The sequence below is a fragment of the Protopterus annectens genome, chromosome 16.part0 (genome assembly GCF_019279795.1).
Source record: "Protopterus annectens isolate FY-2018-M chromosome 16.part0, PAN1.0, whole genome shotgun sequence".
NCBI classification, from domain to species: domain Eukaryota; kingdom Metazoa; phylum Chordata; order Ceratodontiformes; family Protopteridae; genus Protopterus; species Protopterus annectens.
The window spans coordinates 467,359,755-467,380,849 of record NC_056750.1 but is presented as its reverse complement, the minus strand read 5'-3'; the positions used below and the strand labels follow the sequence as shown (position 1 = coordinate 467,380,849).

The following is a 21,095-nucleotide window of genomic DNA, read 5'->3' as shown; positions in this document are numbered from 1 at the left end:
AGGACATGCAGACTCCACACGGAAGGCACTCCCAACCCAAGCCGAGAATCGAACGGGAGAACCTCTTGCTGTCAGGCAACAACACTACCGCTGCACCACCGCGGAACCTTTTAGAACAGAAGTACACAATAAAATTGCAATACTTATTAAAGTTCAACCAAATTTTCGAAAACTCATTTTAGGACCATATCACATGAGCTATGACAAAGTTGGTGCACAATTCCATCTTGAAAGGCAATTTCATACACAGTGGCTTGACAAAGCCACTCATAGCATGGTGCCCTATGTACAGTCATTTTTTTTTAATTTGCCATCATCTTTGAAGGTGTTTTCAATGTATGGCCTTATGTGGAAATGTTTATAAAAATGCAATATGATGGTAAGCACTCCATCCATCTATCCATCCATCCTCAACCCCTTTTCTCATTTTGTACATGGGGTCGGGGTGTCACTTCAACAGTGACAGTCATCTTGAGCCAAGAAATACACCACCAAGTGGCTAGCCCCACCGTGGTAGTTCATCTGTACCACTCACTCACACACACACTTGCACCTATGGCCAATTTACAGTGTCCAGTTCACCTAATGCATGTCTTTGGAATGTGGGAGGAAACCGGAGCACCCAACTTATATTTTGAGTAGTCACTCTGAGGTCAGTTTCTAAGGAGAGAATACATGTCCATATTTAAAGAAAAAAAATGGTTCCTTATTTCTATGAAAAATGAGCAATGATGAGTTAGGCCACAATTGTGGTGGGAGTTAATAGGGGGAAAAAGAGACATCAATCATACTTCTGATGAGAAATGCCTTTAAGACTGAATCTTGCCAACACCAGTTTTCCCATGACAATGAGATTGTACACTCTAAAGTGAACAGAGAGAGGTACAACACAAGGTAAAAGTGAGAAACTTCCTGAACTGATAGGCACACTTAATTGCATATTAAACTGCCAGCTGCACTCTGAAGAGGAGAGTTTCCTTTATTCTAAGGCCTATAACTGCAGCCACCTCATTTTGGAACATTATAAAGCAGTTTGGACATTTTGGTTGTTGAAAACTGTACTGTGTAGATTGTTTTATTATATATACAAATACTGTTTAAAGAGAAACAGCTTCTTTGTTTAAGGAACAAAGAGTTAATACTGACAATAAAACCACGTGATACTGGATACTACTTTTCATGTTGAATCATAGCTCTTAACCAATCAGGGACAAATCTTGAACTAATCAGGGACACTTTTAAAATATTAGTACAATTAACTGGAGACATTGACAGAATAAGAGAATGTGGATTAGTATACATTTTTTGAAGTAAAAAAGTCTGTAACTCTAATTATTGTCATAATTTATTAAGTATAACTCACTGCCTTTTCTCGAAAAATCATCAGTTTTAGGAGGGATTAAGAGGGACAGAGCTAAAATCAGGCACATCCCTGACAATCAGGGACAGTTGAAAAATGTGTGTTGAATAGACATTGATTTGAGTGGAGGTGTGATGCTGCATCTGGTGAAGAACAAAGATAACGTTCTATTACATACTGAAACCAAACCTGTGATTTGAAAAGTACATTTTTTTTATTTCAAGGACTGGTATTACTACTGACCACCCATGAGTGCTACTTTTGGGATCACTGACTCTGGGCAATCACAATCCCTTCAGTGATATGATACAGTGTTTTGGGTTTGGACAGAGCAGGAAAGTGCGATGACTGGATTTGCTTTACACTGCATAGTAATATCTTAAGTGCACTTTGAATGGGATGCTGTTCTTTACATCGGGACTGACACTTATAGGTTCATAGGTTTATACTAGGCTATCTGCCCTAAGGCATTTATAAGCCTAGCCCAAAGTTTTGTGGCTTACGCCACCCCTTATGTTAAAAAATACTGTGCCCATTAGTTTGTTGTGCCTCTGTCCAGCAGTGACACAGAGATGATTCAGGGGTAAACCTCGATCTCCCATCCACCGGTCAAGATTTCTCTTGAACAGAGCCAGCGAGGTGCTCTGCCTCACATGGACTGGGATTTTATTCCACAGCATAGGGAGTCTCTGGGTGACAAATCTATCCCTCCAGCATGTTGTATTTATATCCGTGCTAAGGTTTAAGTCGCTTGCTCTAGTGGATCTGGTAGATTTGGATTTTTTGAGGTGGAGCATGTCCATTAATTCCTGGTTGGACATGGCCTTGTATGTCAGGCACAGGTCACCTCTGAGCAGGCGGTATGTGACTGAATAGAGCTGGAGTTTCTTCAGTCTGGCAGCATATGACAGATTTTGGAGTCCCTTTATCCTTTTGGTGAGGAACTTTTGGGTCTCTCCAATTGCTGCAGGTGTCGGGTGAGATACATCCCGAATGGGGCATTGTACTCGATCATTGGTCTGATAAGTGAAGAGTACAGGGGAACAATGACCTCACTTGATCTGGATGTGAATCCCTTCATGATCAGGTGGGCAATGTAGAAGGTCTTTCTAACCACTTTAGCAATGTGAGTGTCAAAAGAAAGGCCACTTTGGAAACCCACCATGGCAGTAGTAATAAGAACAAGTAGATAATTGCAGGCATTGGCTGTTGATGCACCTTCTTTCAGTTGGGTCTGTGTTCACAGCTCAAGGTTAATTAAAGGCAGGTATTTAACGGAATGCAGAGAAGGTACTGGCACTGTACTATTCGGCATTCAATTCTGTGTCTGACATTCTATTTCCTATACAGCCATTCTTCTTATGAGGCTGAGTAGCATGTTAGACAATAAATCACAGCTGTCCACTGCAAATCACAAACTGCACTGGTCTCACTCCCTGCCTGCCTGTCACATTAAACATCCTCAGTGGTAATATCACAACAGTATTTTGCTGTTAATTGACCAAACACTAAAAAAGTTATAAATGAGATTAAAGGAGCTCTCAGTACTGACTTCAGAGTGCATTACTCATTGCTAATTAATACAAACCATGCTGCACTTTCTTTATCAAAGGCTAGAATTCCAGTACAAAATTATTGTAATGTTTTATTCTGCAATGTTTCTAGCTTTCTGTTAAAATTGCAGCATCTTTGCAAGGATACATCACTGAAGTCTACTGAAAGAAAGGTACTTATAATACTGAAAGTGATGAAAGTAAATACTCAATCTGCAAAGGCAAACATGAATGTATGATGTCTGTATCCATGGTAAGAATATAAAGAAGGGATGGAAGGTGTAGCCACCCTAGGCACAAGGTTTTAGGGAGTGTGATCATGAGTACCAAGGAGAACCTTTTTTTTCTCAGTCAAAGAGAGGCATTGGGCACCAAAGGAGCCAGCTATGGCTCTGTTATCAAGAACATTTTGTCTTTATGCTGAAGTCAGTATTCACCTACACTCCTACACCTTAGCTATCATACATCATACAGTATAAAGTTTATCATCAGTATATCACCCCATTTATCTCCTAAAATGTGTAAAACTAAGGAGAAGGCAATAGTCAACACTGTTCAGTGACATTTTAAAAAAAATGCTCTTTAGCCCAGAACCATTATGAACATCAAATGTACTTAATTCCTTGGTGTTCTGTACTTCTAGTCTCCTGACTGGTCAGCTGTTGTTCAGTCTGTCACACACGTGGGTGGCAAAGGTTTAGAAAGACTACACTTCTTTTTTCACCAGTATTCAAGGAACAACTACTACTATATAATTATGTGCCCCAGTAGTATACTGAACAATGTTTCACAAGCAGGAGAAACCAGCAAATTCTGTGATGTGTATCTGCCAAACCTCTACCTCAGTCATGCTAAATAAGGCTTCTTAACCTGTCCTTCATAACATAGCTGATGCTTATTATGCAGGAACAAGGCAAAACTGAGCTGAATTACTTGACGTACACAGCTCAACTAATGACACTGAAGATGAAGCTTCTACAAGCATAAGAACTTGGATTCTAAGTATAACTCGGACTGTATACTGAAGACTGTATACGGAGTAAAACACCAGTGAGCTGCTGAATATTAATTATGTAGAAAAAATACAAGATAAATTCTAATCTTAAGAAATCATTATTTATAGTCCATGCTGGACACTCCAGAGGCACTGTGCATATTAGTGCTCCTAATGTTGACATTAGCTATTTAACTGCATGTGTTTGATTTAGTTGGAACACCACACAATGGCACACTGGTGACTTTATCCATGCCTCATATACACATAATCCAGATTTTTGGAGGAAAGTGTATGCAAAGCAGAAGCTGCTGTGAATGGCTATTAATAATGTTGCTTCTTCCCTTCTCACATCTGCTAGCTTTTGCCTTTGGGTTTATTTGAAGTTCACTACAAACAGTATTAGATCAAACTGCATTTCTATGGTGCTACTGCAAATATCAAGGTGCTTCCAGAGTAAAAGCATAAAAGGCCATCATATAACATTGTAGGTGCAAACTCAGTGCTTTGGTTTTCAGATTCAATGCTGATCAAGCAGATGTACAGAGACAAAAGCTTTTACCAGGATTCCAGTGTTTTCTCCAAATTCCAGCAGAAATCACTTCACCATTTGTCAAGAGGTGATGCAGGTAATCCCCCTTAAGCATAATAATATCGCCATGTTTAACATTGCATCATTTATCAGTAAAGTAGGACTGTGAGCTAAATGTTATACGAGCAAAAATTCATTTAGTAGGCTCAAACTGTAGTAATGGTTTGAGTATCACGAATCAGAAGTTTGAAGAAGGGGAATCCTTGCATAAAAATACCCAATTATTTAGCCATGAAAGGTACAGATTTAGAAGATATATCCAATTTTTGAATCAATGATCAAATCCACTTAATCTAGAGTGGAGTATTATCCTGTAGGAGACTAAACTGATTAGAAATCATAAATAAATACATAATTTTGACATTCTAGTATTAGCATAAAACAGTTTTAGGTTTGACGTTTGAGCCCAACGTTCTTCTTCAGATCTGACAAATTATTAAATCTACCTGCTTGGACCTTCAGCCTGTCATAAAACCAATTGTTTTATTCACTGACTTAAAAAGAATCTTGAGGAAAATATAAAACCATATTATTACAGAAAAAGAATATTGTTGGGGAAACATACATTTTAATAATGGAATATTTTAACTAAGTTTTCATTCCATTTATAAGTTATTTGAGATTGGTAAAGACAGATGAATTAGAGACCTGATTATATTTGAAAGAGTGGCAGTCTGCTTATTTAATTAAACATTACTGGAATAAATCAATAAGGAATTTATTTTTGTAGATAAATTGTGAAAAGTAAAAAATATGTATTGTTCTAGATTGTTTGTTATTAGAAGTCTTACTATATTATTATTTCTAATATTTTTTGGAATAACAACCTTAGAATTCCGAAATTATACTAAAATGTCATCTGCAAAACAGGTAAAAAATTATCATAAATTTACAAGTCTTATAACTTTGATTTTAGGACTGCTAGAAATTCCCACAAATAATGGTTTCAAAGAAAGGATGGCATGGTGGAATGACAAAGAAAACCTTTGTCTTGTAACAGTTATGATTCTAAAGAATTTGATAGATGGTCATCAAATAATGAGGCAAGCTGAAACATCAATGGCTTGGATGTACTTTCTAGAAAAATTAAATCTATTTAATATCTCAAAAAGGAGGGGCACACCACATCTCTGGGTAATGATGTGCTGGGTTCCAAGGCAAATAATGGGAGCAGTTCATTCTTATTTGCAATATGTCAGATAACTACTTCTAGCAGATGAAACCAGACTGGAATTTTGAGATTACTGGATTTGCTACTAAAAGAAATTCAATAGGTAAAATACTTGCACATAGTTTTACATCCAGAATTATAAGTGAAATGGACCAGTAGTTGATAACCAGTGGATCAATAAGGATAAAGAAGATCATGAGCATTGATAAAATTATATAACAGCAGAGTGTCACATTTATCATGTAGAGTTAAGGCCTCCAGTTTATCCAAATGTGATTCAATCCCTACCAGTATATCATGATTATTAAATAAAGAAATATTGCAGACATCTCTAAAAAAAGTTAAACTTATCAAAACACTACCTATACACTGATGCCAAAATCATGAGGTAAGGAAGTAGAGGACTCTTACATTCAATAAACAAAAACCTACCTACTTTATCATTCCTTGCATGTACTACCCAAAAGGGGAAGAGTCTTCTTTAACAAGATAGCAACGCCACTGTTATTAATGGATTTGTCCAGTGCAAATATATGGGGAATTTATTTCCTTTTAAAAGAGCCAAATTGTGAAGAGCACATGTATCACTTGAATAAAGCATACATGAAAGTTCACATTATGTAGAAGATGCCAAAAATGCTTGGTTTCTATTATCAATTGCAAACTATGCAAATTCCATGATGAAAATGTAAGTGAAGTCATACCCTATTCAAACTGAACAGCTAAAAATTGAATACTAGCTCATACCTTTATATTAGTCTACTGCCCACCTGACTACTCTCCAAAAGCCCACATATGCTCATATTCAAGTATGACAAATTTAGCTGCATACACATGATATAAATGTTTCCTGACTGGAAAACATTAAAGCAATTTGACAGGGGAATACAAAAGCAAATGCTTACAAAGTCAGCATCCCTTCCTCCAGAACCTAATCCTATATCCACCTGATGGAGGCAGCAGAGAATTAAACAAGATCAGAATAACACAGCCAGTTCCCAAAGTTATAAGAAGTGGTATTCAATTGGTTAACAAGAATTGACAGTTTTCTTCAAGCCTGATATACCACTACTCCACTCTATAGCTAAACCAAGTAATCTGTCTTTGCATTTATCAGTGTAAGGTGACCAGTCATTATAACCATAAGCTAAAGTAGCCATTCTGCCCATTTATATTCCAAACAACACTGCGCCTGATGGAAGTATCACTCGAGCTTTGAAAGGTTTGGAGATGTTATCCAAAGAATTGGCAGAGAACTCTGGGGTAAGTAATCCCTTTACAGACTTTCTACAAGCGTGGTTTGGAAAATGGAGTCATCTCATCAGCAGTTTCCTGGTGTCCGTTGGAGTCGCTGTGGCTATCATGGTGGTATGTGGTTGCTGTTGTATACCCTGTATCAGAGGTCTTCTACAAAGACTGGTTGATACTGCTGTTACGAAGACGATGCACCAGCAATTGCAGCAGACTGGTGAAAGTAAATACATTGAAATGTGATTTTTGCAAATGTTTTTGAAGTTTAAAGGTTTGTCTTGCCAATGAAGTAATGTATGCAAAGAAAAACTTATTTTTTACCATATATTGCTGAAATAAAAAGACAAATAAAAAGTGTTTTCAGGGGGGAAATGTTAAGAGAAAAAGTTTTAAAAACATACTGCTATTTGTCTTTTTCCTCTTCTTGCAAAGTGAACATGTTATTTGTTGGGATATGCCTATCAAAGATGGGCCTCATCTGTGAACAAAATGCAGCATTGCTTATGAACCTGAATAATAACTGTTTTCTGCTTTTCAGAATAAAGAGATTTGGTTATAGCTCAGTGAAGCCTAGGATAAGGACGCACGGCCGAGTAAGAGTTAATTTACTGAAGCAGGCTGTGTGTCCTGGAAAATCTGAGCTACCATTGTTGAACTGAACATTCTGTACTTCTTGAACATTCTGTACTAACTGTTGGTTTGAGGTGATTTGTGATGAACATTTTTACCACAGGTGTTTTCCAAAGCCAACTGTCAACGGTCAGAAATGTAACAAAAAGTTGTTTTGCTTGCAGTATACAAGTTGATGTCAGTAAACAAGTTGACCAGAGGAGATCATCTTAGCCAACATGTTGTATAATCTGGTTAGCTTCTAATAAAGACGTTTTTCATCACCTGAGGCAGATGTGACTCGTTTGAATTTTTCTTCTGACACTTCTGCACTTCTTCCTGGTGTTTACAGCTGCCAATAAGCAGCCATTAACATGCCTATATAAGATTTCTGTGAACAGTTTCTCATATACAGCAGTGTTCTCAAGGTTTATGGTGGCATGAAATTTTGACAGGTTATCACTTAATAGGAGGAAGTTAGCCGTACAATTTTTCCTGGACATTCCAGGGTTAGCTGGGGTCCTGGGCTTTATCTTTACTTCAAAGGAGACCGGTTTGTGGTCTGACTTTACCTGAAAAGACAACACACTAGTTGGTGTGCAGCACTCACTCACATTAGTGAAGATCAGATTCAGAATGTTTGCACCCCTGGTCAGTGTATTGACAAACTGTTCCAGGGAGTTTATGTTTACAAAATCAAAGAATCTTTGCGCCTGCACATTTGGTGTCATATATAATTCCCAGTTAACAGTGGGGTAACTAAAATCACCCATGAATATGGTATTGGGTTGGATGGTGAGTGTTTCCAATAAGTTTAAATAAGAAGTTATGTACCTACCATAACATTCCATATTAGTTGTCTTCATCTCACCTTCTTTCTTGCTGTTTGGGATTGGAGCTGATCCTCGGCTCCGACTCGGCCATCTTCAATAGCTCAAGAGCTGTTTACTGGCTCAAGGCTACCCCTTATCCCATAATGCCTAGCGATAGCTACCCAGATCTCATTGGAAATAGCTAAACCAGACATAAGAGAAAAAACAATTATCAAAAACTGGTTGTTCCTAGCATTCTAATATCTAGAATATCTTGGGAAGACCTTGCCAGAATAATAATAATAATAATAATAATAATAATAATAATAATAATAAAAGAATACTCAGCCAGTGAGAAAAGGAACTCCTCTCAATCCACTAGGATGGGGGACAGAGGGAGGGACGCAAGAAAGAAGGTGATATGAAGACAACTAACATGGAACATTATGGTAGGTACATAACTTCTTAATGTTAAGTTGTCTAGCTTGCCTTCATTCTTGCTGTTTGAGACAGCATCCCTAGCACCTAACACCCTGGGTGGCTCAGTGGAACAGACTCTTCAGAACAGTGGAACCAAAGTCAGCTCTGCTCCGGAAGACCATATCCACCTTGTAATGAGAGATAAAGTTATGAGGGTTTGCCCATGTGGCAGCTGCACAGATGGAATCCATGGGCAACCTAGACTGAAAGGCTACAGAGGTGGTTAACGCCCTAGTAGAATGACCTTTCGGTTTAGTTCGTAACTCTTTGTTCCTTAACTGATAAATAAAAGTAATAGTGTGGGACAACCATCTGGAAACTGGGAGACCTTGTTTGTTTAAGGCATAAGAAAGGAATAATTGGTCTGACTTTCTTATTTCTTTAGTTCTGTGCAGGTAAAAATGCAATTCTCTATGAACGTCCAATTGGTGAAGTTTGTACTCTGCCTTGTTGCTATGATTTGGGAAGAACACAGGGAGATCTATAGATTGGTTTAAATTATTTTCTGAGCAGACTTTAGGAAGAAATGAAGGATTAGTCCTCATAGCAACTCTGTCCTTGTGATACACCAGGTTGGGAGGACGAACACATAGTGCCTGGAGTTCTGAGACATGCCTAGCTGAAGTGATAGCTACCAGAAAGAGTGTCTTCCAAGACAGAAACCTGATGGAGCAAGAAGCTGCTGGTTCAAAAGGGGGCAAAATTAAAGAAGTTAGGACTAAATTAAGGTCCCAAAGAGGAGGGGGATCTCTCACTGGAGGTCTAAGAACAGATGTTCCTCTCAAAAAAGATTTACAGAGCTTATGAGACATAATGTTAGCATTTGACAAACCAATATGAAAATTAGAAATGGCCGCTAATTGTACCCTAATCGTAGTGGAAGCGGCCCCGGAGTGAAACAGTTGTGCCAGGAATTCCAGAATTTCGTGGACTGGGGGTGAGAAGGGATCCACATTCCTAGACTCTGCCCAACAAGAAAAACGTCTCCATTTGCTAGCATAAGTTTTTCTCGTTGTTGACTTGTGAGGGGAGACGATAATCTCATGTACTGCTGGGGTAATGCTGGAAAGCCTGGCTAAGGTTGAAAGTGGAGCATCCAAGCTGTGAGCTGGAGAGTTTGGAGGGATTGATGCAATCCGCCTGATTGATGAATCAGGAGATCTGGAATTAGGTCCAGAATCCAGGGTTGATCGAGAAGGTAATGGTGCAGGAATGGGAACCATATCTGTCGAGGCCAAGGAAAATGAGGATCATTTGCAACCCCAGCAATTTTGCTTGGGAAAATAAGATCTGGCTACTGAAATGAAGAGCTAGTGGTATTAGAAGGTATGGAGCCGCCAGCCAGCCCAATGGAGCCCTAGTTTGAAGGACTTACCTCCTTTTAGAATTTTTTAGAATTTGCGATTTGTGACACACTTGTTGGCCTGGGGTAACCTTATGAACATGTCCCTTGTGTTTCCTCCCGTTCCTATGTGTCGCTCTGACTGAAAGGGCAAGTGATAGCATGACAGGCAAATTTTTGAGATTTTTAAAATTTTTGTAATGGGTGGATGTAATAATTGTGTCTGTAGGAGTTGATGTCTGGTGGTCTGAAAGCCAGAAAGCTGGTCGCTGAAAAGCCTGGAATCTGGAGATCGTGAAACACCTGGAATACACTGCCACCACCACTACACTGCCACCTGGATGGTGAACACCCTGAGCTGTGGGGCAGAGCTCTGAGCAGCTAATGACTGGCCTATAAAGAAGTGAAGAAAGAAAATCTCCGAGCCTGTCCATCTTGATATGGTAGTACGCGTCCTGAAGATCTGTCGAGCACATCCAATTGTCCGACCCAGAAAGGGTAGAATGGACGGTAGCATGACCATCTGAAACTTTGTTCTTTGTACAGACTTGTTTATTCTGCTGAGATCCAGAATCGGTCTCTAATCCCTTGTCTTTTTTGGTACCAAAAAGAACCTTGAGTAAGTTCTGGATCCGTGCTGGTCTGCGGGGACTTCCTGGATGGCTCTTTTTTCTAGCAGTTTTGAAACTTCTATTACTGCTTGATCCATCAGATTGGGTGGAACATCTGGAAGGGTCTTCTTTGACTGTAAGGGGGGTTGATGGAAGGGAATTTTGTAACCTCCGGATATAATGGACTGTACCCATCTGTCTTTTGTTAAATTTTGCCAGGCTTTTGGGTACAGTGACAGTCTACCCCCGACTGCCTCCAGAGGTGAGCAGCCGGGCAACCCTTCAGGGATGCTGGAAGTGCTTATCAGAGAAAGATTCTCTGTTGCCCTGGTTCTGCGGACCACCTCTGCCACGAGGGCGGCGTCGATTATTATTGTTTCCCTCTCTGCCTCTGGAGGAAAAATCACTACGTGTGTCAGGCAAGGCTCCCTGAGATTTATGGAACCACATTTTCCCACTCTTCTGACCCTTGGGGTAAGGTCTAGAGGGAGTGGAAAAACGGACTCCCACAGCAAAGAGAGTCTTGCCTTCTTGCTTACACCTAGTCAATGTGTCTTTCACCTGTGGCCAAAAGAGAAAGGAGCCTTCAGAGGGGGTATTGGTGAAGGATGCTTGAAAGGGTTCCGCAAAGTGACACAGCCGCATCCACACATGTCTCCTAAGGGCTACACCCAAGCCTGTGGCTCTACTCACTCCATCAGCTGCATAGGAAATGAGCCTCATGGAGGAGTTAACTATAGAATTAAGCGTCACTAGCTGGGAAGCTACTTTGGCTTGTGCTCCCTCAGCTGTAGGATCTTGAAGGGTATCTCCAAGCTCTTTAAGGAGATCCCTTTGAAGTTGAGTAAAATGACATAGACAGTTCAGTGACCTAATGGAAAAGGTCACTGAAGCAAACATTCGCTTTCCATACCTGTCCATTGTCCTAGACTCCTTGTTAGGGGGATGAACAGATGAAGAGGTCTCTGCTAACTCTTTTTTGGTGGCTGCTGCTGCTACCACCATGGCATCAACCGGCACACCCTTAGAAAGGAATTGCTTATCCTGGGGGGCTGTAATAAATTTACTAGGTCTCCCCGGAGTTGGTTCCACTGTGTCTGGAGCTGACCAAGCCTTACAAGCCACTACAGACATAAGTGGGTCAAAAGGTGGAGAAACCCAGGAGTTGGAAGGTCGGGAACCGAAAGCATCCAGGAATACAGACTCATCTTTGGCAGGGGATAGGGGATTCCAGTTCCCCCTCTGCCTAAGCATTTCTAGGATGTCCGAGAAGGAAACATCTTCAGAGGGGGATCTCGGGGACCCTTCCGATTCATCTAAGTCTGTATCAGAAGTGACAGACTCAGGGGAGTCAATGTGCTTCCTCTTGCACTTCTTCTTCTGAGGTGGGCTCCTCTGAATGATCAGGGGAGGCCTCTGAAGAAGAGGAAACACCCAGTGGGGTGTCCTGGAGCCTTGGTTCCCCATGCTTGGGGTCTGGAGGAGGAGCAGAGGTTGGCACAGGCACTATGGGGGAAGGAGCTGGTGGGGCCTGTAGTGGAGCTGATTCGGGGGACAGCACACTCTGCGTGACCTCAAAAGCGTCTCTGTCTTGAGGCAGAGAAAGGTCCGGTTCCGAAGAAATAGGAATCTTTCTCCGCACCGAGGGGGATGGCTCCAAGGCCGATGTTGGAGCCGAGCTTACCTGCACCGATGCTCTGAGAGGGAGAATGGGGCCGAACAAGGGTCCGATGCCACTCGCCCCCTTGGAGCCGACAAGGGAGCCTTGGCATCCAGATCCCTCGATGGAAGGTACCATCGAGGTAATCAGAGCCGACATCAGAACCAAAGAGGATATGGTTATCGGAGCCGACGGTTTCACTACTCGAACCCCAATGAACTCCGGCTCCAAACTCATTGGAGTCGGAGGAGGAAAATCAAGTGAAGTGGATGGAGCCGATACCTGTTGAGGAGGGCTGGACAATAATTTAGTTAGTGCCTGCGACTTTAGCAACCTACTGACTACTCTCTCTCTAGATCGTGATCCGACAGCCTAGAGGATCGAGAGGAGTGAGAGGATTGGTGGCTATGCTCACTTTTAAGTAATGGAGACCGAGGAGCCGAATGCACTGACTCTAAGGAAGGGGACCTCAGCCTCTTGTGGCTCCGCGACGGCTCCGAAGTATTTGATGGAGCCGACGGGGAGGTTGTCTTGTCGGTGCCAGCCGGAACCGACTTAGAAGGTAAATCCTGCACAGAAGTCGGCTCCGTGGATGGAGCTGACGGCTTAGAGGATTTGGGGGATTTCACTGGCTGTGAACCCTTTGCCGGTGAATCCTAGGGTTTTAACAGACCCCTAAGAATCAGTTTGTTCTTATGCTCCTGCAGGACTCTAGGACTAAAAGCATGGCAAATAGAACAAGAGTCCTGCAGGTGAACAGCGCCAAAACAGTAGATGCAATTAGTGTGCCCATCTGTCAGACACATCTTCTGACAGCATAAGTCACACTTCTTGAATCCAGAAACCTTAGCTTCCTTAGACATGACTGTACCTAAAAAAGGGAAGACTAAGTAAGTAGATACAGACAAAAAACAGTACTACACTATACAAAACGCCCCAGTACTATCTAAAACTGTAAAGGAAATCTAAGATATAATATAATTATATATATATATATATATATATATATATATATATATCTTTTTTTTTTTTTTTTTTTTACAATAAGGGGAAAAATAGAAGTAGGAAAGCCTCTAAGTTAAATGGCTAACCTAGGGATGGGGGAGGGGTGAAGAACTCTCAAACTAAAACAAGTTCTATCAAAAAAAAAAAAAAAGGTAGAGACTATAGAAAATATAACTACAACGCGTATAACTAACTCTAAAAAAGAAAGTTTAAATTCTAAGGAAGTTTACACAAAAAGTTAAAATATATGAGCCTGAGCCAGAAAAACAACACCCTCACAGCTGATGCGGCAAACGAGATCTGGGTAGTTATCGCTAGGCATTATGGGATAAGGGGTAGCCTCAATCCAGTAAACAGCTCTCGAGCTATTGAAGATGGCCGAGTCAGTGCCGAGGATCGGCTCCAATCCCAAACAGCAAGAATGAAGGCGAGATAGACAACTTAACATCACATGTTATAGGTTTCTGGGTCATAGAGGGGGACCTATAGCTTACAAGTACATAGCGTGAGATTTTGTCTGTGGTAATTTGAACACGGAGAAGCTCAAGTGCATTGTCCTGTTTGACCTGCCTTATGGTGTATTTATTTTTGATGTAAATAGAGATACCTCCACCTTTAGTCCCTCTCTGTGTAGTAGCTGGTCTAAATGTGTGGAAGACATTATAACTTTGCAAGACCAGTGTGTTCTCCATGGCTTTAAACCATATCTCAAACTGTATCTCACCTTCGATAACCACATCGCCACAACAGTCAGGAAATCCTTCTATGTGGCACACCTCATCACGAAGGGCTTTTCATCCAGAAAAAAGGAGGTCATTGTCCCACTGTACTCATCCCTCATTAGACCCATTATAGAATACAACACCCCATTTGGTATGTACCTCTCAAGACATCTGCAACAACTGGAAAGGCCTCAGAAATACCTCACTGAAAGAATCACAGGCCTAAAGCAGATGCCCTACGCTGACCGCCTTAAAAAACTCCAGCTATACTCTGTTGCATATCGTCTACTCAGAGGCGATCTCTACTTAACATACAAGGCCATGTCAAACCCAGAGCTGTTGGACATGCTACACTTAAAGAAATCCCAATCCCTCAGAGCTACATGCTCCAGGGATCTAAACCTTGTCATTACAATAAACAAAACATGCTGGAGGGATAGGTTCCTGACCCAGAGACTCCCCAGACTCTGGAATAGATTGCCCATACATGTCAAGCAGAGTGCCTCTTTGGACCTCTTCAAGAGGAACCTTGACGTTTGGATGGGAGAAAGGAAATTCACCCCAGGGATCACATCAGTCGCCCTGCTAGACAGGGGTCCAGGAAAGTAAATAATGTGGGAAGAAATAGCCAGGGAATTCTTATGGCTAGGCTTGTATAGGCCCTAGGGCTGATAGCCTAGTACCAACCTATGAACCTATGAACCTATGAACCTGTACAGAAATCAGCATTCTCTAGGGTGAGGAGAGCTTATACGGAGTGGAGTTTCTTGTTTAGACTTCTAGCACTGAGCAGTAACACTTTTAGATTATTTTGGTTTTGATTTGTTATGGTGGAAGTACTTTCCATTTGGCATTGCATAAAAAGGCACTATGGGGAAGACAATGTATTAGCTAATATTCAAAAACCTAGAGGGAAAGGTGCAGACCATCCCTGGCAAAGCAGTGTGATCTGCTGACCATTGCATCCCCTTAGAATGACACCAGAAATTAAGCTAATTACTTAAACCAGTCATCTTCTGTTCGTACTGTGGCATGATCCTTGGAGAAGGTAAAATGCTGCTCAATGCTAGGCTGATACCAGACTGGGACCTATATTCCAGGAGCTCCATGATGTCCCTCTTCACATAATCTAAGGAGGTGCATCGCAGGTCATTTACACCTACATGGACTGTGACTGAGTCATACCGGTACTTGTGGACCAGTCACCAGAGTGTGTAATGTGGTGTATTATGGTTCCTGATAAGCAACTGACTGTGACCTTCTGCTTACTTGGCCTGGTGAGTGGCAGATCAGTGCATCTCACAATGGAATCTCCAATGACTAGAAAGTTGGATTGTGTGGTGGCTTGCTTTATGGGCTTAGAAGCATAGGCTCAATGATATGTGGCTATATATGTTGATGTGGGTGTTGTTTTGAAAGAGTGCATTTGGGGATGCTAAGGTATTTGTTATGTGCACTTTGTCTAGGAGGTATTTGGGGTTTAGAAAAGTTACATTTAACTGCCTCAGCATATATGGGTTTATGTGTCTGCTTTGAACTGTGTTTGATGGGTGCAGCATATGTACTATAGACAACCTGATTGACATTAGGAATGGTTTTATGTCAGAGCTTTGACTTCAGTCACATACCTTATCAGTGTACTTGAGAATTAGCTGGTTGCCTGTAAACACGAGGTAAGTTCTACATTGCCCAAAGATGCGCTTATTCACCAATCTGGTAACAGAGGTAGATGGAAAGTTTGTATCCATGGCAACAGTTTTTTTTTAATGATTAGATGATTGCAGTGAGGATATAAAGTAATGTCAGGAGTTTGTGGTTTGCAACTTTCGGGTCAGTCCTTATTACTGCAAACTAGTTGCCCTGTGTGCAACTAGTTATTGGTGAAATTTCAAGGGTGCTTTTATAGGAAAAATGTCAGTTCAAGGTATCTGCATCTATACAAAGCACTGCCAAACTAATAAGTATACCCTGATTATTTACAGATGAAGTATTTAGGGAGATATTCTGAAGTTAGGTTAGACAGCAGTAAAGCAAGTGGCACTTACTGAAAAGAAAGAATTAGCTTTGTCAAGAATGATGAAAAGAGGGAATTCGCCTGAATGGCCTCTGCCTGACTACTACTAGTGCAGGTCTCATCATAGCTTCATGCTGCTGGGATGCAATGCTCCTTTGCTTCTTATCACAGCAGAAGCAAAACAGAAGCACCAATCCCAAGATGAGAAGCAGGGCACAGGCTCTTAAGCGATCAACAGTCTTGTCCCAGATGATGCTGGGGTCTGTATGCTTGTTTTAGCCTTTTCCTGGTACATAACTTGAATAGCAATCAGACCACTCAGGAAAATCCAATACAGACTCTCACTGCCTAATCAGAAAGAGTCAGAAATCCACATCCTTTGCTCCTTCCCTCACCAGGGGAAAAATATAAGCACAAATTCCAAGTTGCCAGCTATGAAGCAGTTATCAGACTTTCTGATCAGCAGTCAAAAAAAAATGATGTCCTCATGCCCCTCCTCTCTCCAGCAGCAAAACATGAGCACTAATCCCAAGATGAGTACTGAGAGGCAGAATGTGGGCTCTCCAGTAATTGGTGGTCTTAGACTAGATGCTGCAGATTTTAAAATTAAGATGAAAAAAATGAGTAAATATCCTTGGAGTTGCAGCGTGCAATAAGCAGGTATGAAAAAGAGAGTGACTCAAGCTTTAGAAATCTATGGGGAAAGCCACTAAATTTAAAAGGACAAGATAGATTGGAAGGGGTGGCCACTTTGGGTTCTGGCTCTATGGAATCCAGTGGGCAGGCCTTCTTAGTCTTTCGGCTTTTCCCGGTTAGGGGTCGCCACAGCGGAACTCCCGTCCGCTAATGATTGGCAGTGGATTTTTACGGTGCTGAGTTGCCAGCCCGACTCCTAACCTTCAGAGAAGGCACGCCCATTCACGAATGCACCTACCTGTGTGTCTTTAACATCACTCGACCACGGGGAGGACATGCAGACTCCACAAAGAAGGTGCTCCAGCCGAGAATCGAATGGGAGAACCTCTTGCTGTGAGGTGACAACGCTAACTGCTGCACCACCGTGGCCTATCAATAAAATATTTCAGTAAAAAAAAAAAAAAGGAATTAGAGGACAGCGCACGTAAGGAAAATCTGAGATTTTCTGATATACCGGAGAAACTAGAAGGAGCAGACTATGATATGTTTTATTTTCTATACACTTTAGTATTTATTAAAGTAAAAATTAAAAAAAACTTTACTGGATAAAAAATTTTAGCCAAGCCAATCCAGAAGGGTGATAGGGTGTATGTATGTTTGGCAAAATGTGGTCAATTGATTGATCCATCCAGGCTCCCAGGCAGACTGAGATATAATGAAAAAAAATGACACCTAAGCCAACTATTATTATTAAAATCATTTTTTTTTTTTGTGTGACATCATCCATCATCCTGCATTTTGCATTTTTAATTTTTTTCTGGACCACCAACTGCAATATTACCATGCAGGTCATATAGTCGACAATTTGGCTCATCAAACTGGTCACAGTACAGTGGGGATAGGGAACTTGGCCATTTTCTCCACTGCAGTGCGATCCCAGAGTTGATATAAACAATTAGCATGGAGGTTGTAGGGGTGCAGGGAGGCTTGCCTCCAAAAAAACATTGTTTGTAATTTTGGTTGGTGTTGTGTGACTTTATGTCAGTTTTTTGATTAACTGCATTCTTCATCATACGGTCTCAAACATATCGGTTTTGACAATGTTGTTTTTCGATAAACTGACATTGAAAGCTGCTCAATGCAAGGAACATAACATTTCAAGACGAACATTCAGACAGGTCCATAATGTCTCTCTCTTCATATAATCCAGACAGGTGTGTCTCAGGCCATTTATGAACACATGGACTATGACAGAAGTATACTGATACCTGTGGTGCAATGACTTGACAGCGGCTGCAACTTGACACATCCTATATCCACATAAGCAACGGACCATAATCTTCTCCTTGTCCAGTTTGGTGAATGGGGAATTTGTGTGTCATACAATGGAGTCCCCTTTGACAAGAGTCCTGGGTAAACTGTTTGCTTGCCCTATAGGCTTTGTTTTTGGGGATCCATTGGGTGTAGGCTTGTGTGTGGTGTTTGATGTTGCTTCTGGTGTATGCATTAGAGATTTCTGAGGATAGGCATTGTTGTTTGCAGCTTAGGAAGTCTTTGAGGTTTAGGGAGTTTGCTTTTAGTGCCCCAACTTATGATCTCTGTGTGTGGTGGATGTACTGCGTGTGTTCTTGACACTCTTGTTGATAAGTGAGATTTTTGCCGCCAAGGAAATTGTGTATGTGCATCTTTCACATACTGTTTTGGGTTCTATAAGGATTAAAAGGTTATCAGTGAACATGAGACAATTGTTACATTTTATGAGGTTGCCCATATCTACCAAGCTGGCTATGGACACATTTGGAAATTGAATATGTATGTTATGTGGACCTGTATTAAGGTGAGCTATTTGGGTTTGAGGACTGGGTTTTACAGAGGTCTCAAAGTGGTCCCTAGGGTTAGGGGACTAGAGTTGAATAGAATTAAGATATGCTATTAGTGCTATCTGACATGCAAACTATCTGCTCTGAGCTTATCTTTGTTCAATGCATCAGAGTACTAGTACTAATTTTATAAGTAAACTTCTGTGTTTTCCAACTCGGATAGACCAGCCCACCACCTACTCCCACTGGATGGAATATCCCAAGCCTCTTAATGTAAGAGCACAAAAAGATTGCTGAAGAGTGTATGCTACCACAAAAAAACTTTAATAAGGCATTGAGATGAGGCAACCTGAAGTCAATCAGACCAATAGCAAGACACTTTGAGCAAATGCAGTAATATGAGCCTTAAATACTGATAAATGCACAAATAAAAAAATAAATCATTTTCAGGCAGAAATACTCAGCATGTTTTTGGGAAGTGGAAGGAACCACACAAAGACATAGAGACAGAAGGAGAACATGCAAACTCCATACAGGCATTGGCCAGTAGTCAGGATCCAACCTTGTACCTGTACATGGGAGGCGAAGACCTTTGCCATAACACCAAAAGGTCATCCTGAATTTCTAAAAGATATTAAAAGCAACGAATAACTTAACATCCCAACAACTAACTATATACAGAATAAGAGGGATGGTGGGTGAGTGTGGCTACTGCACCAGTGAGGAATTTGAACATCTACTATTATTGCAAGTGCAACTTACACAACTGTACTATGTTCATTACTCTTACTACTGCAGTATCCCTTTTGGCTATATGGGTTGGTTACTAAAGCCTATCCAACCTTGGAGAAGGAAGGAAGGATAATGATCTCACCCCTTTACAATAAGATATTGTAGAAGCCATAGCTCTCCTAGAATGCACCTTGATACTGCCTGAAACTGATTTACGATGGTAGGTATAACCAGGGTCGGCCTTAGGTCAAGTGGTGCCCTAGGCAAAAGGGCTCCACAGTGCCCCCACACCACCTGGTGCCCCCATCCTAGCCTATTTACACCATCCAGTTAACTGGAAAAGTGCCCCTGCTAGAGTGGCGCCCTAGGCAGCCACCTAGTTGGCCTATCCCTAAGGCTGGCTATGGGCATAACAAAAGGCAATAGCTGAAACAACCACCTAGAAATAATCTGTTTTGTAATGAGTTGCTTGTTATTTGTTCCATCATAAGAAATAAACAACTGATCAGTTTTTCTAAATGACTTAGTTCTGTCAAGGTACTACCTGAACTGCATATGCACATCCAGAATATGCAGAATTCTTCCTCCCGGGTTCTGAGGAATTGTTCAGAACACTGGAAGCTTGATAGCTTGATTTTAAGTAAACTCTGAAACAACTTTGGGCATAAATTAGGGATTTGTTCTTAGTGTGACCCTTTCTCTATGGAAGAGCAGATAGGGTTCACACACTATGACAGCTTGCAACTCGGATGCTCTTTTCCAGATTTCAGAGAAACATGGAGTACAGTCTTCCATGTGAAGAACCTTAAATATGCCAAATAAGCTGGTTCGAAGGGAGATGTAGTTAACTTTTCCAGGACAAACTTAATATGTCATGAATGAGCTACCCATTTTCTAGGAGGCTTAATGTGTAAACTCCCTTGAGAATCTGTTTCACTAAAACAGAGAAGAAATAGCCCCAAGATGTACCTTGGAAGAGGAATAAGACAGGCCAGAAGAAACTAATTCTCACAAATATTCCAGAAGTAGTGGTACATAATCCCAGACAGGATCCTGGTTATTGTCTAGGCACAAACCAGAAAATCTTTTCCACTTCCCAATATAAGATTTTGTAATAAACTTTGGTTGAGATGATTGTCACTGCTGAAGTGACACCCTGACCCCATGTGCAAAAATGGGAAAAAGGGGTTGAGGATGGATGGATGGAATATAAGATTTTGTAGTAGGAGATTTTCTTGACTCCGTTAGTACGTGATGCATGTCCTCATTGAATCATCCAGGTAGGCAGCTAGCTAAAGTAATTTGAGACTGAGGTGAATGAAAGTCCGCTTGTCTTGTATGAATAGGTCCAGTCTAAATAGTTCAAGGGAGTGATTTCACAAAAGGATAATTTAGCGCTTACTCACAATAGCCAATGATAGACGACATGGAAGGAAATATGTGGTCAAATTAACATAAGGGGTAGGCAACTAGAAAGAAGGTTGAGTTTTAAAGCACAACAGCTCCAGGTGGTAGAATGTGGAAAATTTAATTTCTGTGTGACTCACGAGTGACACAGCTGTGGTCTTTTTCCTAGTTTAAATATGCAATTGAAAGCAGAATACAAGTAAAACACAATGTAAAGAAAATACTCAATATGCAAAATAGAAGAGAGCACTAAGCAATACAAAATACAAGAAAGCAAAAAAAAACTAGCCTTTCCCTCATAGCAATCTACAGCAGAGTTTGACT

General features: G+C 41.0%; 1 protein-coding gene across 2 annotated transcripts in view; it reads right to left on the bottom strand.

The window, feature by feature from the left end:
• Window positions 1-21,095, bottom strand: part of LOC122790821 (disabled homolog 2-interacting protein-like) — a 1,962,433-nt gene that overhangs the window by 1,010,227 nt on the left and 931,111 nt on the right. The gene's annotated exons all lie outside the window — the stretch shown is intronic.